This window comes from Lathamus discolor, chromosome 1 (assembly GCF_037157495.1).
Source record: "Lathamus discolor isolate bLatDis1 chromosome 1, bLatDis1.hap1, whole genome shotgun sequence".
Lineage (NCBI taxonomy): Eukaryota > Metazoa > Chordata > Aves > Psittaciformes > Psittacidae > Lathamus > Lathamus discolor.
In genome coordinates this window covers 94,386,942-94,409,692 of record NC_088884.1, presented here as the reverse complement: position 1 = coordinate 94,409,692, position 22,751 = coordinate 94,386,942, and the positions used below count along the sequence as shown (strand labels likewise).

General features: G+C 36.6%; 1 long non-coding RNA gene across 2 annotated transcripts in view; it reads right to left on the bottom strand.

Annotated features, from left to right (window-relative positions):
- LOC136007267 (uncharacterized) overlaps positions 1-12,306 on the bottom strand; it is a 39,401-nt gene extending 27,095 nt beyond the window's left edge. For both annotated transcript variants that reach the window (XR_010609565.1, XR_010609566.1), the window contains exon 1: positions 12,117-12,306. This is a non-coding gene — a long non-coding RNA (uncharacterized LOC136007267). The remainder of the gene's footprint in view (positions 1-12,116) is intronic.
- Positions 12,307-22,751: the final 10,445 nt, after the last annotated feature.

Below are 22,751 nucleotides of genomic sequence, written 5' to 3'. Positions count from 1 at the left end.
CTTTTCTCTCTACAAGGATATGTAGATTCCCTGCAACCCTGCAATATATATATTTTTTTAACATAATTTGACAATCATTCAATCAGAGCACACAGGAACAGTTCACTTTCATGTATCAACTGCAAAGCACTACCCTTCATGAAACATCAGAATATTCTTTCTCCAGTATTCTTGTTATCTAGTTTTGTTCCAGTAGCACCTATAGGCCTAATTCCCAACTCTGCTAGGCACAGTACAGCTGCAGCAAAGAGACAGTTCAAAAAGCACATAGCTTAAGTCTGGACCAATGGATGAATACAAACTCAGATGGCAGGAGTTAGGAGAGCATAGATGATTGCATTGAACCTGATAAGCAGAATCTACAGAACACCTGATAAACATTTTCTCTTCCTTCATCAATCAACGTTTCCCAATAAAAGTTTTAACATGACAACACTTTTTGCCATTGACAACATTTTGATTTGCATCAACCTAGTAGAGCCAAAAACTAGTCATAGGCATTGGTCTTCAGATCTTTAATCAACATAATGTTTCTGAGCTTTGACTGTTTCATTATGAATATTTTCAGTTGTTCTTTAAGGAAATGACAAGACATAGAAGCACCTAAAAAGTGGTATTAAAACGTCCAGAAGCTGTTTCAGAAGAAATAAAAAGGAAGGAAAGAAAAAAACCATGCAGAGGAAGCCGACACTGGTAGCTCTAGTTATTGTTAGCCTTTATCATAAGCAGGCACTACGCAAGCACAACAAACAGGCCCTAAGATTCTGGATATCCTGACATACACGACAGTTATTGCATAGCGAGGGAAGAGCAGATTGGAGGAGAGCAAGAGAGCAAAGAAGAAATTTTTCTGTCAGATTAGATATAGGTTTAGCTGGATGGCAGAGGAGGACCTTCTTCCAATAGAACAAGGACAACTCCATACACAAGACTGCAAAAATGGTACTCTGGCAGATTTCCAGACAAACTGACCATTCAGCAGAGAGTCAGGTTCATGGCCCAACAGGAAACATTTTCTTAAGGAAGATGTTCAATAATAGCCCTCTTCACCTTCTCTCTCAACTTCCTTTTTTTTAGAAAAGAATGGCAAAGAGATCTCCGCATAACACATATAGGAGGACGCAAATAGCTTCCCAGAGCCAGTCTTTACATATATGGATTACCACAATGACAACATACAGTAGATGAACTAATAGAATTGCATGAGAGTTGCACCCCATCTCTGGAATCTTGCCTGATCATGGTGCCATTTATACTAAGAAACTGAATCAATAAGCAATTGCAGATATATCTTTCCCCACAAACACGCAGTTCCAGCTTCTCTCAAGGGGTTTAAATTCTTGCTATTGTAAACATGAAATGCCATGAAACATGAAGTCAAACAGGGAGAATGGAAGTCTCTACTTTTAGTAATTGAGTCTCCCTAATGAAGTTACTATGTAATGCTCTCAGGGACACGCATTCCATTTTTATTCCTCTAAATGTGAATGGTCAAGTTCAGCCTTTGCTAGAATAAATCATGTTTTGTTTACGCCAAAGGAAGTTAGAAGTTGACTTTTGGAAAAAAAAGTCATTATAAATCAGTGGCAGGCAATCATTTGGTTAAAGACAAATTTTTCTCTTGCCAATAATCTTATTAAAGTAGATTTTTAGCATAGTCTAAGGGAAGAAAAGGTGGCATTCTATCCCTATTGTCAACAAATTCAGAATCCATTAGTAAAATGTAGCTTAAATATGAAAATAGGGTGATAGTCTCAAATATGTAATTCTTCATGCTACATGAAAACCAGCTGCTGATCAGAGAACAGATACCCTGTTGTTTCCTCCACTAAGGCTACTGTGTCTTTCCATAGACAGCAACCAGCTAGCCAGTGAAATTTCCAGCTAGTCAACTCGACACTTGGGCAGCTTCAAACCAGCAAGCTTAGGCAACAGCACTCGCTTCACAGACAGAAGGGACACTGAAGGGAGAGGTGGTTTAGGTAAACAGAAGGAGATAGTATTTGGAAACAAAGGCAGGTATTTGAGGTGTTCAGAAGGCACAAAGCAAACTAGTGTTTATAGAAAACTATTTTGTATCAGTTCAAATTGAGAAATAGAGAACATAATACTATAAATTAAAGCTTTGCATTTCTATTCTATATCTGTAAAAGACAAAATTTTGAAAGACGACCTGTACACCTGAGGGAACATCCTACCTCAGGAAGTCTACAGGAGTTTTTACATTAATTTCTCTGGAGACAGGGCTTCTCTCACTCTTTCATCAAGGCTTTTGTCAATTATTATTAACTGTGAATTTAAGCTGTTGATCCAGGGAAAACAGGAACGAATTTCAGAGAAAAACAACTCACTTATTTTTCTAGTCCTTGATCAAGGGTCAAAGTATAATTTAAAGCAAACAGGAAAATTCATTGCTTAAGTGGTAATATAAATGTAATCACATAATTCTTTGGTATGTCACCTGATCCAAACCACAAACCGATTTACAGCTTGTTTCATATTATGTTGGGTGAGAGTTACCCATCTTTAAAAAGGCCACTGCCAAATAAAAATAGGCTGAAAGTATTAATCAACTGATTGTGAATTGGGAAAGTCTCATCCAGCTCCCAAAACACATCAGTATTGCCTGAAAAACTGTACACCTTGAGGTACTACAGCAAGGAATAATAGAATCTTCTTTTTTGTTACATATTTCAGTTTACATTAAGGATGAGGAAACTAATATTAAGGTGAATACTTGGCATACTCTAATTCCTATTTCTTTGGTCTAAACTGTACCTAGTGAAATCTAACTGGTCTAAAGATTTAGCAGAGGTATTCCATTAGTTTAAGAAAAACACAGTTGTTGCACTTCTAGCAATCACATAAAAGCAGAAATTGCTTGAATCTTAACGAAGGTATAAAAGACTTTTTAATTATAATAATAAAAATTCTAAAGTAAGGCTATGAATTCAAGCCTTGATTAAACTCTGTGGCTACGTATTAGGTAAAGACTGAGGCATCAAAACTAAACAGAAACAGTTTACAAAATAGCAGTATGCCTTAGCGAATCCCCAGTGCTACTGGTTTGAATGTTACCAGGTTTTTGGATGCTTGTAGGAAATCTATTCACACAGGACTGTTTTTCTAGGTAGACTAGAAAAATAAAAAAAAGGGCTAGGTTTTGCTGAGCATTTCCAATTCGTTCCAGCAATCCATTGATGTTATATAAATGACATAATAGACTCAAGTGACATATTAAAATCAGTACAGAAAATGCCTAGCAGCCTCTCTCTTCCCATTCACACTTTCTGCACTTCCACATATATTTAGGACTTGCATATTTCTACTTCTGTTCTCTTCCTCCCAATGCCCTATTAAAAGCAATAACTTGCATCTTCAAAACTATCATCTCTGTTTCACAAATTTCCCTTACTGCTATAGGTTCCCTAATTAAAATTCTTCCAAGCCAGAATATTCAGAAATATATATTAACAAATATTCTAATAAAACAATAGGATTATTTTAGCTAATACTTTTTTCTTTTCCTTTTTCACTAAATCTTTCTTATTTATAGACTCAGCTATTATAAAACCTTCCCTCTTCCCACTCCCCCACATACTAAAGGCTAGTTCCTTATTTTCTCTGACAAGATGCTCTAATATTATTTAATGCCTTTTTTCTTTCTCCCACAATTCTAACAGCTTGTTTTATTGACAGTTTCAGCTGGCTGCTACAGCCTGTCATGATCAGTGCATGTAATGACATTCTTGACAACATCCACTTATAAACAAATTTATGAGGCTTTTATTAATAATTCAGACTAAGAAAACTTTTATAAACCTACCTAGTGACATCCAAACTCTAGTTTCTATAATAATTTTAACATCTTCATGAATCCTAGCAGCACAATCAAGAGAACTACAGCATCAAATTATAAAGGCCGTAGCCCTGACACCAGCCACAGAGGAAAGCAGGGCACCACTAGACACATTAAATAGCAGAAATTCTAATCTAGTAGGACTGCCTTGATTCTGAGCTGGTACGATTTTGTGCACATGCAATCTACTGCAAAAGGGGCAACTAGCAATCCAAGCACCACATTCAGACTGTAGTAGAAAGATCTCTGTAGCAACATCTACTACCAGAAAACACTGCTAACAAGGTACCAGTATTTGATACCATGGCTAACTTTTTAGCGAGAGAGCGCAGAAGTCTGAAGACACATTACTTCCAATTCTTTGCTACCATTGCTTTCACTGGTATTAGACAAGTCTACTGCACAGCCCCATTATAAAACACACTTCTTGCATGATGTTCTGAAGTGAGATGGAAGAGATGAGATCCTAGGACAACATCAGCAAAATCAAGACAGCACTGTTTTCACATATACAAGAGCAATTCAAGGAAAGGTACCTGAAACAGATGTGTGTCCATAAACATCTGGAAACTCCACTGTTATCTCCCACCACTCACCCAGAGACTGCCAGCAAACACATACAACCTGCTAACCACCCATGAAAATTCAAGATATTTTGACCAATCTGAATTTTCAGTTGACTGTCATATCGGCAAACAGAATGAGCAAAACCGTATTTTCAACACCTCCTAGGAACTCTTCCTAGTGGGAGATAAAAAGTTCGTTTTCACAGAGCATATTTTACATGTGTTCATCACATGTAGATGCTATAAGTATTCTATCCACATTGTACAGACATGTAAAATTTAAAAGCTGCTCAGATTTCTTTGATATTTGCGCTACCTATTTCATGAACTATTTTGGCATGCCTATAGAGACCACAGAACTGGCTTTGAGCATATGTGCTTTTCAAAGATGAACAGAGTTATAATAAACACTGCTATTACTTTTGCTGTACTTCTGCAAAAGTTATTCTATATCCTGTGGTCAGTGAAAGCCTAGCACGAGCTAGTATAGCCATGTTAAGTCTCCATAATGGTTACTTATAAAATATTCTATTAAAAGGTATTATTTTCTAAATTTTTCACTATTAATTTAGAGGAGAGGTACAGAAGCATCTGCTTTTCAGTGTAAATTATCTCATAAGCTTTAATATCCTGGAATTTTATGCCAACTCCCCACTTCGTGTCCTGCTTAGGTTATTTATTTTGGTTTTGTTTTTCTCCACTCCACAGACCAATAGCAAGTATTCAATATCACCAACTTAGACCTTGCTGTGGAAAAATGCATACTGCTAATGTATTTCATACTGAAAAATGTACCATACATCCTTCCTCTGATGATGTTTCTTACTTTTCAATAGAAAAAAAATTCTTGTCTTGAATGTTACAATGAGCTATCTTAACAGACATTTAGAAATAAATTGCCAAAATCCTTTTACAAGTACAAACACTATAATGAACATTCACTGCTGGATATTTATTAATGTAGCCAAAGACAGAGACAGATGAAAGACACAGTATTTCCCTTTGCTTAATAAGTTTACTAGTTCTAATACATTACTTAATCATCCTGCTTTGGAGGAGTTCTTGGGTTTTCTGAGCTGGTTTCTCTTATAGGAGGAGAAGACTTACGTTTTCCACACCTGTGCTTCCTGCAGGTTGACAAATGAGCTGAATAACAGGTTGACAGCTTAAATATTTGGCAGAGTGGACACTTCATACAGCTTTTTGATGTTCAGCATCTGTGCAAGCTGACCCAAGTGCGCCATAAGGCACAGACCCTAAAAGGGTACAGTGCTCACCTTTGTGCCTGTGAAACAGTCCAGTGAGACCACATACAAATAAGGACAGGCTACCTAATCAATGTATATCTAGCGATCCAGGTACCAATATCCCTACTTTCCAGACCTCCTCTTAGATTGTCAGCAGGTTTTGCCAAATATGCAAACATCTTGTCCTTTTTCAATGTCTCCACTGTTGACACCTGCTGTAGGATTGAACAATTGCACAATTACAATAAAAAAACAAGCCTGACAGCATGAGTGAACGTTCTGTTGTTCTACCTACACAAATTGGAATGACACACTCACAAAAAACTTCAAAGAGACCTATTGTTTTTCAGTGTGAAATACAGCTTCTGCATCCCCTCCCCCCTCCTCATATTAGCATCAGTGAGACTCAGTTTTAACATACATACTATAGTTTTGTAAACTCTCTCGGTTTTAACACAGATACTATAGTTTGTAAAATCTGGAGAGCAAAATATTGTTTGCAGCTAACCATCTACCTGCACTTTCTGCTTCTGAAGAGGAGTATTTTGAACCCAGATATGCCCACTGTTCTGTGGTTGCAACCAAGCAAAATTTAACTTATTAAAGTCCATTTAAAATTAGAAGATACCTATAGTTTTGTTATTGTCATGGTGAAAGCCTGACAAGTAGGATAGAGTCTGGAATGTTCAAAGGATTCCAGGGAATGGAGGGAGAAGTGGGGGCAGCTTGGAAGGTTTTTTTGGTGGGTTGGGTGGGTAGTGGTGGTGTTTGGGTTTGTTGTTGTTTATATTCCTGGGCTGATATCAGTCTCACTTCTTATATTACAAAAGAGTATTGTTATTATCCAAAACATGTTATGTAAACATCCCCCCTTGCAGAATAAATTGTGTAAACATGTCATTTTTCTCTCTTAACTCAAAAGATGCCAGTAAAATAATCACAGCTAGCCACTTGAAAGTGGCTATTCATTAATATATTTGGGGCAATTACCAGGAAAACGTCTATTTTAAGCTAGCATTTTTTTACAGGATATGGCTTGATATTACAAAGTCACATAAATACTGAAGTCATAAATACCCATAAATAAGGGATTAAGAGTCTATTAAACATGCACTTTTATTACTCCCAAGACTTCAGTGCACCATATGTAGGCATCCCTATCTTCCTATGAAAGCTTGGTTAGGGCGCACACTTGCAATGGCTTCTCAGACTATTGCAATGTCATTAAACACCATTACATCGTTATCATTTCTTTATTTTTCAGTTCTGTTCACATAAGACAAGGACCATTAGCCACAGCCAGAATTTATTTCTATAGAGGCCGCAACAAACAAAACGTTCCAGCAAAAGTCAGCAGAATACTTGCAGAGTGACAAGCAGTTATATTTCCTCACCCACCACCACAGTCCTATACCAACGTTTTAAAGTTATCATTACTTGCTTCCTGATGAAATTCTAACCAATTTTAAAAGAGTTCAAACAAAAAATAAAATCTTTCTCTAAAACCATGTCTATCTGTATCATAGGTTTTGTGGCCCCAGTGAAAATAATGGCAATGCTTTAAATTATGGTTGTTCAAGTAATGTGTTATTTAAAGCCACCAAGACAGTTACATCGTCATTTAATATAAAACAATTGATAATTATTTAATCACACTGGGACTTAGCACTAAAGATATCATACAATAGCTATATAAACACCTAATCCTTCTCATACAATAATGATACTACTTACTTTTATCTTAAATGTATTTACATGAAACCAGTAACAGTCACACAGTAGCCGAAGCCTTGTAACACCATGTTGTTAACCACCGTGCAATTTGACGAGGACCCATAAAACATAGGGCCATGGGCTATTGCTTTCCAAACTTATCCTTCCATATCTTTTCCCACAAAGAACACAGTTCAATTTTAGGGATGTATCAAAGGATAAAACGCCTCCTGAAACTAAATGGACGTTGATAAAACATAATCTGAATTAGGATGCCCAGGATTTCCTCACATAAATAGTTGGGCTTCAAACCTCCAACACATTTAGCAAATTTTCCCTAGAGGAAGAATTAAATAAATAAATAAATAAACAAACGAATAAATAAATAAATAAATAAATAAATAAGAATCTTGGCAACTGAGCCTGGCACCATGTCATTCATCAGCTGTGTTACAGTGGTTACATGGCCCCAAACCCTAATGATGCCCTCAATGCAAATGATGCAGGTTTGCCTTAAAATAATGAGACAACATAAATCTGGGTGCACTTCCAGGGAATCAATTAGAGCTAAGCCAATGCTAAATATGACTGACTGTACACCACTGACTTAAAAGGGGTTATTTTATATGCAATAGCTGCTGATTTTCTGCTGACACTTTGCCAAGCAGCCAACTTGGCAAAAAATTAAATGGTCTTTAATCACAATTTCAGTTAAATTACATTCTTCAGCAAAACATGCTCATGACAAACAATAAGCTGACAGACACTGGCCTCACAAATTCAAGGTTCAGCTACCCAAACGGAGCCATTGGCAAATAAGTAAACTAATTTGAATTAAAAAAAAATAATAAAAAGCCCAATAATGATCCTTTTTCCTTCAGTGGAAGCCTGCTGCCACATGCAGACAAAGTGACAGGGCTTTCCTAGAATGGGTCTTTCTCTTCTTCTAACCACAAATGTCAATAATGAGAATTTAACAGAGTGTATTTTTATAACAAAGTTGCATAAATTTGTATTATGAAGGAGAATGTTCAGTCAAAAATGCTCAAGCTCTTTGCAAGCTTTTAGGTCTTAAGGCTCTATTAAAGGCAACAGTACAAGGATAGATCAGCAGAGATCAAAATAGCGATCCAACTTCATTATTTGAAGTAAAATAAATACTAAAAAGGGATGAAAAAAGGCAGATAATTTGGCCCTGTACCACTACAGGATACTAAAAAAGTATTTGCTTCATTTTATAACTAGAGATAAGTAGAGATCAGCAGGATTGCACAAGTACTTAAATCTAAGCATCTACTGAGCTGCTCCGCGATTCTAGGTGCTGGTAAGCACATTCCAAAGGTCTTCTAAATTTAGTTTTTGTTTCTACGGTAAGTGACACCAGTTAGAATGAATATGTTAAAGTGCAGAAAACCAAATATTTTCACTTCACTTCTCCAACTTTAAGAAACTTTACAAGTAAAGTAAAAAGTTATCATTTAACTTTCCCCTGTTAACCAGCAGATACAAGATCTCTGAAGTGTGATTACACACCTGATAAGAAAACTATCTGCTCAAAGAAGTCCTATTCAAGGGACAGAGAATCCATCTTTGAGCAGCAACACAGAATACCTTTTTTTCTTTTTAAAGAAAGTTCCATCATGTAGCCAGACGCTTCACTTTGTTTCTCAGTCTACAGTTGCCAGACATCCTTCTGTTGCTCAGAGGCTTAAGACTTTATGAGGTAAAATTGCCAAAATAATAGGTAGAAAAACATACCTTAAATTTAAATTTTGGTGGCAGTAATGGAACTAAGGCAAGGTGTTTCCGGCTGTACTGCTGTGAAAGCATGCTTCAATAAGTTGCTGCATGTTGTTATGTGAGCTCTTTTAATAAACGCCATCAATAGAAATACCAAAGTGGCAAGTTATTTGATTTAAAATTTTATTTCAGGTAATTTGTTTTATTTGTTGTTATTGGCTTTTATCTATAACAGTGACAGACAAAGTAGTTATCTATATGATTTAGACACCTAGCCATCTTATTTTCACACTACATGCTCCAAGAAAAGGCAAAGAATTACATGCAATGTTGACAATTTATATTCAGCAGAGCCACTGTGCGACATCTCAATCTGTCGAGATGTATCATACAATTACCACTGTAGGCCACTTTAAAATTATCCTCCTTTCTTTCATAATGCCATGTGGGGAGGGAGACATGCTGGCTAATTTTTAAGTTCTTGCACCTCCTTGCTCTAAAGCCCTTTGCTGAGTAAAAATATCTGTCAGTCTGCAGATTTCATTGTCATCTACTTTCAACATATCGATTTCTCCAAAGACATAAGTCAACTAATTTTTTATTTTTATCAGAGATGCTAAATTAACAGCAAAATAAGACACTTTCAAGGTACTATTTTATGTAAAACTCTCTACATGGTGCTATTTCCTTTATGCAATCTAAACAGGCTTCTGTCTTTTCCATTAGAGTCTTAACCCATTAGACTAGACCCTTCTTCTGAATGTGTTACAGTAAAGTCAATGGAAACCAAAGGATCACCTTAGAGAAACAGACCTGTGAACCAGACTTTTAGTAGAGACTACCTGATTTTTCCTAATATTAATGCAAGAATATTCATAGTCTGTTATATGTTCTCAAAATTTTCTCACCTTTTGATCTAACACACACAATCAGCTAGGCAATATCAAGTTGAGAACTTGAATAGGTGGCATTCACTCAGAAACTAAGGGGCATGTTTCTCATCCCATCCTGCTCAGTTTATGCCCTCTCAGCACATTCAGAATTAACGACCTCAACATACAGTTTTTAAAGCGAAAAAATAGTGTTACAGAAAAGATAACGTTATAAAAATACCATAGATCAATACATTAGTCTATTTCTCTCAAGCAAATGCTGTGAATTTTTGAAGTTTCATGAGCAAACAGTCAGCAGAACTGTAAGGGGAAGTAAGTAGCTGAAAAGACCTTTTTCGTTTTTAGCTTCCTTTCAGTGTCCGTTAATGAATGCGTTGAGTTCAGGAAGTATAAGTAGAAGGGAAATTACATTCTTAAAAATATATGTATATATATTCTGAGTAAAATTTGACAGCAAAAGTAATCTTGAGAGACCACCACATTGTTAGACCAGCACATTTGCTCATCCACATGAATAGATTTGTGACCCTATCACCAGAAACACATAAAAGATCACATTTAATTTTTGGCAGTACCTTCCACAGCAAGACATGTTAACCTATCTCTGGATTATGAATTCAATAGAAAGAGTTTTGAAAATGCTATTAAGCGGTATTAGGCATCCCTAAATAAAAGAAAGATCTGATAGAATAAAACATGGGCACATGTATCAATCATATTCTGTGTTCAAAAGTTGGCTTATTGCTAGAATTTCTAGGAAAATACAGCAGGGCACTAAGGGCCTCAATACTACTTAAGGAATCAAGTGTTCAAGAGTCATTAGATTACCAAAAAAAGGTCATTTTAGGCAGCAACTGTGCATGCAGTCAACAACCCCTTTCACACAACATAGTAAACCAATGGCAAGCTTACTTTCTGGCTTTGTTATTAACAGATTACTGCAGCGGATTTACTAATGGGAGCGCATTCTTCCATGAAAACTGGAGAGAAAACCATGAGAATGAAAAAAGTAAAGACAGGTAATCCACTTCCTAGTACTGAAAAGTTACCTGCTGCAAAACAGATATTCAAAATGTGGTTTCTGTATTGAAGAAAGATAATAAATTATAAACATAGTTTTACAATTGTGGGTTATTAAGAGATCAATATGTAGAGTACAATTTGCTATCAGCACAACTGTTTATCTTTTCAGTCACAGAAGACTGTTAGGTGGTATTGAATCAAATATGTAATTTACAATTCAGCAGACATCTATAGCAATCTAAGTCCAGGACAATAGATTGTAGTGCCAAGAATTCATCAACAACTGCCGACACTTTCTCATTTACTGTTCACATTGATCTGGAATTCACAAAGTCTTAAAGACACTTTTAACTAGTGATCACAATCTTTGATCTCCAGAAGATAACTGTGGCATGTTTAGAAATAAGGTTCATAAGAAGCCTTACTCTCTTGACAGAGAAATTAAGTTATTATATTACATATTAAAAAAAAAGCTAAACTTTCAATAAAATAGATTGATCCTCCAAGTAATCACCATCCATATTCAGAAGAGCATGAAAGGCTTTTTCCTGAAGATGAAAGAAAGTTCCATGAATGCATTTGCAGCCTGACATACATATTCATTTCAGCATACTGCACCATAAATTTTTCTTTTATAATCTCTACTAACATCATTTGTCACTCATTTAGGTATCAAACCTTCTGAAAATGACAAATCCTTTCTTCTATGCTTCTAAGTAGTATTGAAGGCATTAAAAAAAAAAAAAAAACCACATAAAACCTTGAAGAATTCAACCAGAAAAGTAATGCTATCCAGCAGAAAGCTTTGTTAGAAGACTTCTCATTTTTAAGGGAAAAATAATATTTACAATACTATGAGAATGTCTCCACTAGCAATACTCATCTGGTCATCACAGCATTAGTTTGGACACTACAAGATTGCTAAAGACTGGAAAATCGAGTTGTTCGCTACACTGCTTCTTAACCCAGACTAGAAAATCACTATATCTCTAAACCAACAGTAAGAAGAGGAACTGGTGCAAACATTTGTTATGCCACAGGCAGTTGCCTACCACCATGCGCAGAGGAAATCTACCTTCACAATCAGATCTTCGGGGCTCAGCAAGTCCTGCAGCATTTTTCACTGTAAAACTACTAGAAGAGCTCCATAGCAAAGAACACCTTTCTGCTTTTATAAGAACAAATATGCCTCCTTCCCCCAGAGACAAAAGCAAAACCTCCAGGCACAGAGAAGGAAAAAGAAATTAAAAAAACTTCCAAGCCTTTCTTCCTCATATGCAATTACCAATAGCACCTGGCAGTCTCCCTTTTGTCAGGAGCACTCATTAGTTTCACCTGAAGGACATTTCTGTCCCATCAGAGCGCTGTTATTAATCGCTGGGTGAAACTGGTTATTTGCTTGAAACTAGGATGTAGTCTATTTCTTTCTTGCTAAGTTCAGTGTATAAATATGTTCTATCAAAGGCAGGCACTTAAGCTTTCAGACTGAGTGCAGTTCATAAGACAATGTTTGAAGAAGGAGAAGAAAGGTGGCTTTCTCATTATTAAAATAAAAACATTGATAAATGTGTAGTGCAAGCTCTCAGGAAGCTCTTTCACCTACTTGTTTCTCTCTATATCATCAAAGCATATGACCACTGGATGGTATTTAATGTTACTGAGGTGGGATATATCACCTGCTGTCACAAACAGCATTTCTTTCAACAACAGCCTTTTTTTTTTCCTAACCAAAGTACACAAGATCAGTACCTCAGTCTCCTTTCAGCATTATTCATTAGACTTAAAATGAAAAATTCATATGATAGCCTCCAAGATCTTTCTCCTTTTCACATTTGCTATGTTTTTCTCCTTTTTTCCAGGAGTTACAGTACCCAACCACATATTCTTTTTCCTCCAGCTGTTGTCATTAAACTCTACATCTTAGTCCCCGAATGCAGCAAAGCTTTAAGCACCCACTTTAGGCAAACAATGGAATCAATGAAGTATTACAATATTGCTAACCAGTCTACCATAGGAGTAAATATCCCATAATATGCTCCAGAAAAACAAAAGCTCACCCTCAACTGCCATGATTTCATCTGAAAGAAACTGGGAAATATTGTGAGATTTAACTTTGAAGCATATCTATACAGTACGTTCAGTATTCATTGCGATGAAGGCCATTGACTTCAGAGTAATGTACCAGGTGTGCTTTTAACAACAATCAACAGAAAAATATGCATAGATGACCTTTTGCTCAAAGTCCTAAAATTAACATTACTCTGATTTTTAACTGTGCAACCCTAATGCTGCTGCAAAAGTTAAGGCAATTGCCTTTTCCCCCTTCTTAGGGCAATCAACACTACACATTTTAGAGTCAAAGGCCCCACAGTCACTTGTATGACTCTTTCAAACACACGTATCTAGAGACTGTCATTTTAACCACTTCCTCAAGGCTTTCTATAGCCCAGCCAACACAATCCAAGATGGCTGAGCCCTCACTCTTCTAATGAAACACCATCTCTTGAGTATGAGGGCAGCTCTCTTGTTTGATTTATAAGTATACAATGCCCAAGAGAACTGATAAACTCTGAACAGATAATTAAATTGCGCCCAACACTGAAAATATTAGTACAGATGCTTCTGCTAGAGTAAGCAGACATTCTCCAAGCCATTCCACCACTATCCTTAGAAACATCTCCAAATAAAGTCAGTAAAAGAATCCACTCTGAAAACAGTGAATTGACATGGAAAAGTTCAAAGTTCAAAGAAAGCTACATTCCTTCTTGCATTTTGCTTTCTCTCACTCTCTACCAGCATTTTATACGATCTTGAAGAGGGTCTCTAGAACCCTATTCAACAGAACTCAGTGGATTGAATTCATTACGTGTTGTTCAGGACTTCTTTCACAGAGGTGAAGCCTGAAAATTGAGGCACTTACAGCTAGCTTTACAAAGAGCTCCCTGCAGAGCGACTCCTGCAGACACCCAGGAGCCCTTATAGAAGGGAACTCTAATTAAGGGCCCAAAAACATGGTCAGGTACCTAACCTGAGATCTGCTTTGAAAAATATCATACCCCTAAGAGCTTGGTTTGGAAACCTGCTCAGAGACATTTGCTTTAAAACTGTCCTTAAAAACCCCACTTAGCCCCTCTTGCAGTGGGAAAGAGGTCACTAAGAATGATTGTTATTAATCGTTCTCTTCCATGAGACACTGCCAACAGCACTAATGTTATTCATTTGCTCACGGATTTCATACTCGTTATAGAACTTTAAGATTTTTATTCTTCAGTACAGCTAGGAAAGAGATTACTTTGCCTGAGATCAGTGTAAGTACAGAAAACATGGCAGATTTGGTATCCTTTTCTTTCCTGTTAAATCCTGTTGTTTGCTTCAAGTTGGATAATCATGATTTGGCAACACAATATTGGCAAAACCCACCTTTACACAGGTCTGGTAGAGCTCCTACAACTGGGCACTTATCAGCTTGCTGAGTCTGTGCACTCTAACAGCTACTACTTCTGTAGGCTACAGCGCCAGTTCTTCACTCAGCCAGCCCAGTATTCTTATGCACAAGCCATCTCTGCCTGCCATCTGTTTGTTTAAATGGGATATTTCAGCACAACTCCCTAACACTGCATGTTCAGACCTGATCTTCCAGACTCATCAACAAGGACATCCTCTTCTGGTACTGTAATCTGGGTTATCAATTAATCATTTCAAAGATGTATGATAGCTGAATCAAACAGTACAAAAACTTTGTGAAGATTTGCATAAAAATGCACCATGCTTTAAATACTGCAAGAGAAAGATACAAGTAAGCAGAGCAATAAAATACCCGCACATATTTCTTACTTAATATATACTGGTAAATAATGTGAAAAATCCAAAAGTAACCATATCCAGAAGGCTACCTAACTTCCAGTAAAATTAATGTGATTTAGGTGCATATGTGATTTCAAGAAGGCAAATTTATTATAAGCATCTAAGTGGCTTTAAAACAGGACTTAGGTACATTATTGTTACCAGCTATATATGTAGTGTGACTTGTAAGAGAAATCAAACCTACAAAAGCAGTTTAGGCATCTGATTCCTACTGACTCAATTATTCTTCAGAGCTTATATGATTTAGTGCATGAGAATCTAAGCACAGTTTAACTACATGCTTTTTGAGAAATTATTAAACAGAAATTTGCCATTTTAGAAGCTTGGTGTTCATTGGAATAAATTATATCTGAGAGCCTTGACATAACAGGAAATGCCTCAATTTTTTTCAAGGCAGTACAGACCCACCTTTGGGTGTCACAAAAAGACAAAAGCAAGACTGTGATTTATCTCATTAAACATTTTACACTCTGTGTTTTGTCTGGAGCTTTTGCAGCTCAAGACACCGTTATATTGACAGCCTGAATGTGTAAAACATACCTGTTAGACTAATAGCCAAGAAAACTCTTTTGAAAGCTTAAAAACTCACCTTCACCATTTTATGAAATTGAAAGTCAGAGCATTATCTGCAATCTGGAAATTGTTTCAGTAATACTTAAAATTACTGGAAATGAATTTGAAAGGTATAAGAATTACACATCATTCTAAAGAATACATGAAGATGAAAATTGTTGCAACAAGGTAGCATTTTCATCAGAAAGTTGTATTTAATGGACTCAAGTCTGAAATATTGAAATCATATGAGATATCCTACTTTTGCATTATTTTATGGCATCAGACCTAATCGCTTCCCTTCACTTGATGAATCTTATAGAATTACTGTCAAGCTATATTTGGCTGAGAGATCTGTTTATATGAAGCTGATTCGTAGTTTTGCAGCTAAGTAAAAAGATAAATCCATCTGCTGTCTTTTATCTCACCTTTTATGAAAGCCTGCAAGATGAAGCCTGTAGCAACGGTTTTTTTAAATCTTTATTTGGCTGTTCCATTTTCAAATATCAAACGAGGCTTTTTCAGCACAGCCCACTGAAGCTTCTCTCAACTGATGTTATAAAATATCACTAATTCTTAGCTCTAATACCTACACATGCAAGATGGTCACATATTCAAATGCTCATCAGCCTCCAGCTTCGAACAAAGGTTGTGGTCAAGAAATGTCACGAGCAGGTTTTTAGCATATTGAGTGAGTTACTTTAACTTCATTCCAAAGAGCCTGTTTCTTAGAGCCAAAGAAAGGCAGAGATTTCACTTCCTTACACTTAATATTTTGAGTCCGTTTAATATCTGGGAGCCTGGCTTTCTCTGTTGACATACTATTTAAATTCTAAATTGGCAAAGCCTTCAAAAGTTAAGGTTAAGCACATTTCATGGTAAGCAGTACCTGTGGTCTTTTCATAGAGCATAGAGCCACCTGTGGGAAAATGAAAAGGGGCTCTAATGAGATGCCTGAAGCCATTACCCTCTGCAGCAGCTTATAGCTTCTTAAAAGTCAGCCTCAGATTAAGGACTGAAATAAAACTCAACCTGAAATGTTCATCTGATTAGAAGACAATATCTTTGCCTAGCACAAGAACAGGCATACTGAAGCTACTCAGAAGTGTAGTAGCCACCCATCTCCGCTAACTACTTGATGGCTCCATCTTCCAAGAGTCCTGCCAGCATTTACAGATCACAAAACTACATAATCACTCATGGATGCTCCATCTTCTCATGCCAATCATCTAGTACCACCTGTGCAGACAATGCTAACCAGGAATTCCACCTTCACTGCTCTTAAAGTAGATGCTAGCACTGACACAGTGACAGATTTGTTGTGAAATTTGGGTTTACATGACAGAAAAAAATTTACTATAATATCTGGCAATAGGCTGCAGTTTAGAGTTTATCTTTTAGTCAGAGAAGTACAGAAGGTTTGGGCATGAAGCCATAAGTTCATAGCAATCCCAAATAGCATCACTAAATACTGAATTTTGGAGTTAAAGACTGCACATCTTGCATGATAAAATGAAAGATTGCACCAGTGAAGCATTAGTCATTACCTGTTGACATTTAATTTAACAGAACATTGAGAACAAGAAAACTTACAATGCCAGACATTGATATCAAAGAGAATTTGAAAATTTATTCAGAAAGAGATACAGTCAAACAGAAAGAAAGAGTTATAGTGACCTCAGCACAAAAAAAATCACACAGCATACAACTACAATGGTAGTCAATAACGCGTATTACAAGGGATATATCAGCAGGGCTGCTTCACTACATTCACAGCTTTGTGACCCTACATACAGGCTCTCTAGGAAGGAACAGGCAACCTCTTCTGCCTCCAGAGGTAGAGAGTCACTGTTCTGCTCAAGGAAGCCTTGGACAGGCAAAATTACGAGGTGGTTTTGGACAGAATAGTTGACTTAAATCCCCTTGTCTTCTGGAGGCAGTTGGGTAAGACATAATACTGTTGCAGTAAAAAGACTAATGTAGTGCGCTCTGACAACAATGCAAATCTCCAGTGACATACAATACCTGGAATTCCCAGTGACCTTAGAAATGAAATTACAGGTGTTTGAGTCAGTCTGATTAAAGCATACACAACTAGGCTATATACACCTTATCTGTTTGTGTTAATTAACATTAACTTGGAAGTGAGGTATAGAAAGAACCATGCTCTAACATTGATGACTATCTTACAAAAGGCACAAGTAAACCAAAACAGAGATAATGAATGAAACATATCTTTGCCAAAGCCAAGGGAGATGGGTTAAAATTACAGAGGAGACTCAAAATTCAGTTTATTCTCTCACTCCTCTGAATGGACAGGGTTTGATGCAGCAGTTCTTTCCCTGAATATCCTTAGAGTATTTCTTCTGTTTATCACTCATAAAATATTCAGCAAAGCACAGTGCCACCTGAAGAAAGGGAAACCATGCTAGGTCTCTAGCAATTTTTAAACAGAGGGGAAGGGGCAAAGAGGGAGTCTCTTGTAATGATCCTAAAATACCACAGAAACATCTTTTAGAAAGCCGGAGACTGTAGTTTCACAGACCATTCCTAAGATGTTCCTTCATTCGTAGCTTCTGGTTTGTTACAGGGTGTACACCACTTGGGAGTGGAACAGCATATATGTGCTTCAACTACTTCCAAATGCAGCAGCCAGATTGTTACCATGGGGGGATCCTAAGCTAACATTTCAGTGTTCTTGTTGGTAAAACAACTTGCAGACAAATAAAAGCCTCTATTTAAAATCTAGATGTTGAGCTTTATAATTCTTAAGGACTCACATCTCTGACAATTTTCAAGCCTTTTATCATGAACAGTCTCTTCTGAGACTTTTGTAATTTGTAAGAACAATGGGACTGTCATTGACAAGTTACAATCACTGAGAGTTTAGGAAAGAACTCTTTTTCTCAAACACAAAAAGATGATCGAAAACCTTTCACATTTCAGAAGAACAAAAATGGAAATAATTCCTCTTACTCCTCTTCTGCAGAACTTTCACAGAGAGCAATTTCTAAACAAAAAATTTCTGTATAGTTCCTCAGGATAATGACACAGATACATTATAACCAGACAGATGACTGAAGCACTTAGGATAAAAAAGGTAACCAGAAGACTGCATGGGCTTTTCCCTTGACCTCTAGTAAACTGAGGAGCATCTCAAGTGGATACATTACCTCCAAGATATTTGCTCCCATTATTCTCCATTCTGCATTAGCAGTAGTAGCTGAAATAATCAATTCTTGACAAAGATCAGTGAAGATACAGATTATGGTACTCAGGAAGACCATGGTGAATACTCCAAAGACTGAAACCATATAATCAGTGAATCTAGAACTGTATCACAATATACGTGCCTGTCCATGGGCTGCAAGAGCACTGTTTATCTCCTGGTGGTCTCCAGGATCGTGAAAATTGTATTTGCCATGCCAGTCTCTTTCCTAAAACAAAACCAGGTAGCTTATGCTCCCTTATACAGTATACATCTTCACTTTTTTCACTTATCACAGAATCATAGGATGGTTTGGGCTGAAAAGGACCTTATAAATATCACCTAGTTCCAACCCCCCTGCCATTGGCAGAGAACCTTCCACTAGACCAGGTTTCTCAAAGCCCCATCCACCTTGGCCTTGGACTTACTATCTCACCAGATTGGTCTTTGCATGTGATGCTCCCATTTGATTCTTCCCTTGTCTGTATGCCACAGTTCATATGCAACCTAAATTAAGAACCACATTGACTTGTGTTCATTCCTTGGTCTGCCAGGTGACAGGTTTATTGGCCATGTTAGTGATGTCACAGATTTTCTTTGAATTTCAGTCATCTGGAGTGGCATTTGGAAAGGGCATTTTCTATCTAAAATCAATAGCTTCTCTAGCTGCTGTAATATTTCTTCTTACTAGAAATATTACTCAGAATATAAAAGCAATTGATTGTAGGCAGAAAATATACTTGCCAATTACTGATGGAGAGGGAAAGAATAAAAAGTGCCCTCTAGCTTAAGTAGTTCCAGCTGGTGACACACCAGTACTAATCAGCACATGTGTTTCAGAGGCACCAGAGCCTTCTCAAGCAAATGCCTGGTTTTAATTCTTACAAGTTGAAACTCAAAGTGTGGTTTATTCCAATGAAAACATAAACCCAGATTTCCAATGCTGGATTTGTCAGAGTTCTGCTTTCACAGTAACTGAAGCAAAATAACCTCTTGTTGAATTAAGGTGGTGAAAATGCAAGTTAGGCAAGCTTTCCAGTAACCTTAACAGAATTTGAACACAGGAACAGATTAGTGGAACATATTTAAAATATTGGAAATTTGTCCTTTTTTCTTTGCACTGATGTTACAGTAAATAATAAGTTGTGTACTTGATTGTGACAAGTTGTAATTACTTAAGAAGTATGATACTAATTATTATATAGTAGAACATCAGCATAGCTTTGGTCTGGCACACTGCCAGAAAAATTTCCAGTTCTACAGCAAAGCCTGACAGCCACAGCTTTGAAAGTGGAACAGACACACAATTTGCCTCAATTCATACTTTATGTTTTACACAGCTGCACCTAGAAAATTGCTCCAAACAACACAGTCCCTGTTTGTCCTCACACCTCCAAGTCTGCAGCAACCACTTCACTACTCTTTTATTTTCTCCATTGTAACTGGTGGCAAGGAAGTCCTGTATATTTACATAAGGCCTCCAGTCATATGCTGCTCATTCTCATGCTCCCCAACCATGCGTAGGGTGTGCATCAGATAACAGTAAAGCTGGAAGAAGAAAGGCACAAAAAGGAGTTAAGTAGTTTCAACAAGCTTGACATAAGCAACAGCCAAATGGCCAAATCCCTGAAGAAAATAGTTTGAGCAACAGTTTTCTCAATGAAATTATGATATCTCACTTGCTTGATGTCTACATATCAAAAGAATTTTTGTAAGAGGTATTTTAAAGCTCATATTTTCACATATACCTCAGTGAGATAGAAGTACAAGTTCTAGTGGTACTGGATTAGAGTACTTAAACTTCCTGAAAGGACTGAAATGAGCACTTGTTATTACAAAATCAGTTTTGATTGTTGCTTTCTATGCAATTTTCAGAGAATAATGCAAGTATACTTTTCTGGGCAGGTGAGGCCATTAGACCATTCTGTAGAGGGAATTCTGGATTCATCATTCAGAAATGCTACTTTAAACACATTTCTTTAAGACATGAAATTCAGACACCAGTGGAAACCTAATTAAAGTATGAATCTTTTGTTTCTTACATATGTCAAATAAACCCTTTCATTAGAAGAAAGTCTCTACTTTTGTAGGTGTCCCAACAGCATCTGTATGTTAAATCACATCATAATAAAATAGGAATTTCAGAAATTATATCCTTCGGTTTAGTTTATTAAGGATCTAAGACAAACCCTTCAATAAATTTGAGTCATCCTTGATATAGGTTAAGTTCTAGAACAAAATTCCAGGTCTCTTCTGTATAGGTTATTTCCTTCTGAATTTCTATATACTAACACTTTATGTACGTCCCAGACATTTACTCAAATTGAGTATCAAAAAGTGTTTTAGCGTGTTTTAAGTATGAGCAAAAAGACTCTGAAAAACTATTTTATTCAGGAATTACTGTAAACCAGGGATAAAGGATGGCATGACTTGTTAAAGAAAAAAAGAAACCACCCAGAAAATGCTTTGGCCAGCTTCTCTTCACAACTAATTCCATTTTCCTTGCCCTGACATTCTTGCCCTGACATTATAGTCATTAAAGCAGGCAAAGCTTTCAGTTAGCACACTTAGGTTATTTACATTTTAAGAGGATATTTTGGAACATGGTCAATTCCAGGCAAGCATTACATAAAATTGAATGCTATAAATTGGGCAGTACTGAACTCCACTTTTACATGCTGTTTCACCAAAGAATATGTTGACAAATATGTCAACTGAGAATACATCATTGACAAGTTATGTCAACAAAGAATATGTTAACAAAGAGCCTACAGCTTCATACTTCCAAAAGATTTTCTCCTGTCTACCAGGGAAAGTTTTCCACCCCCCACATGGCTTGCTAATGTGATAAAGAAACAAGGAAAAAAAAAATCCTAAAAAAAAAAAAAAAAAAACCAAACAAAAAAAAAAAAAAAAAAAACCCAACCAAAACAACCAAAAAACAAACTCACAGAACTGTGCTCAAACAACAAAGTTTTCATTTAAAAATTACATAGATACGTTCAAATATGACTGTGATAGACAGATAAACTAATAGACCTCAAAATGACAGATTTCTAGGACATGTTTTTGGTTCAGGATGATTTTTAGTATGATTAAGCTTGAAATCCTGAGACTTCTCTTCACTGCGAAATTTAATGATGCTTCAGTTTGGCTGTTAAACAAGTTAAATGACATAATGCTGCTCACATTCAACTGACCAATGAGGATGATAATGAGTTGTGTCCAAAATCTATCACCAGCTCAGAGATAAACCTGCTCTTGTCTGATTTTTTTAAGTAGGATGAAAAGAACTTATCCATTCTGCATCTTAACTGGTTTTGTGTAACAATAATCAATTCTAAATACATCTAAATATTGAAATTTATCCTACTACATACCAGACTTCTATCAGAAGAAAGAGCTAGGAAGAACATACAAATAGATTCATTTTGGCAGATGGAAAATGAAGAGAACATTGTCATGAAAAGGCTCAATCAGTCACTTTATGCTTCACCAACTTTTAGGTAGGGCTCTTTTATTCATATGGCAACCTTCCAAAACTTGGTTTGCCCAAAATTCATTTCACATCAGTTCGGTCTGTTGCCCGGCAAAGAACTTAATAAACCTTGTCAAAGTGAAGAATTAAATGGACTGACACCTTAGGCATTCCTTGTATCTCAGTCTCTTTTTGTTAGTAATCCCACTCATCTACTCTGTAGTGCATAACCACTGTGCAACTAGGTAAGTAAGTGCTATGATCAGCGGCTTTGCACTTGATCTAGTTTGAATCTATCATTCTATTGCAGTTGAAGAGCCATCATTTCTGCTCCGCCCAATACAAAATATGTGTTGTTTTTCCTATTCTGATATGCTTTTGTTCTTCTGACTCCCAGACAGACCCAGAGTGTAAGCAGAAAAAAAAAAACAACTGTTTCACAATATTTTTTTCATGAGTAATCTGGAAACAGGAATCATCAGTAACCCTTAAATAATTCTCGCTTCCAAAATGCCACCTTTATTTTCAAGAATCAAATGCTTACATAATTTGGGGTATTCACGTAAACACAGCTGATCTTGCACATGCCCAACATATTAAAAAGGTGA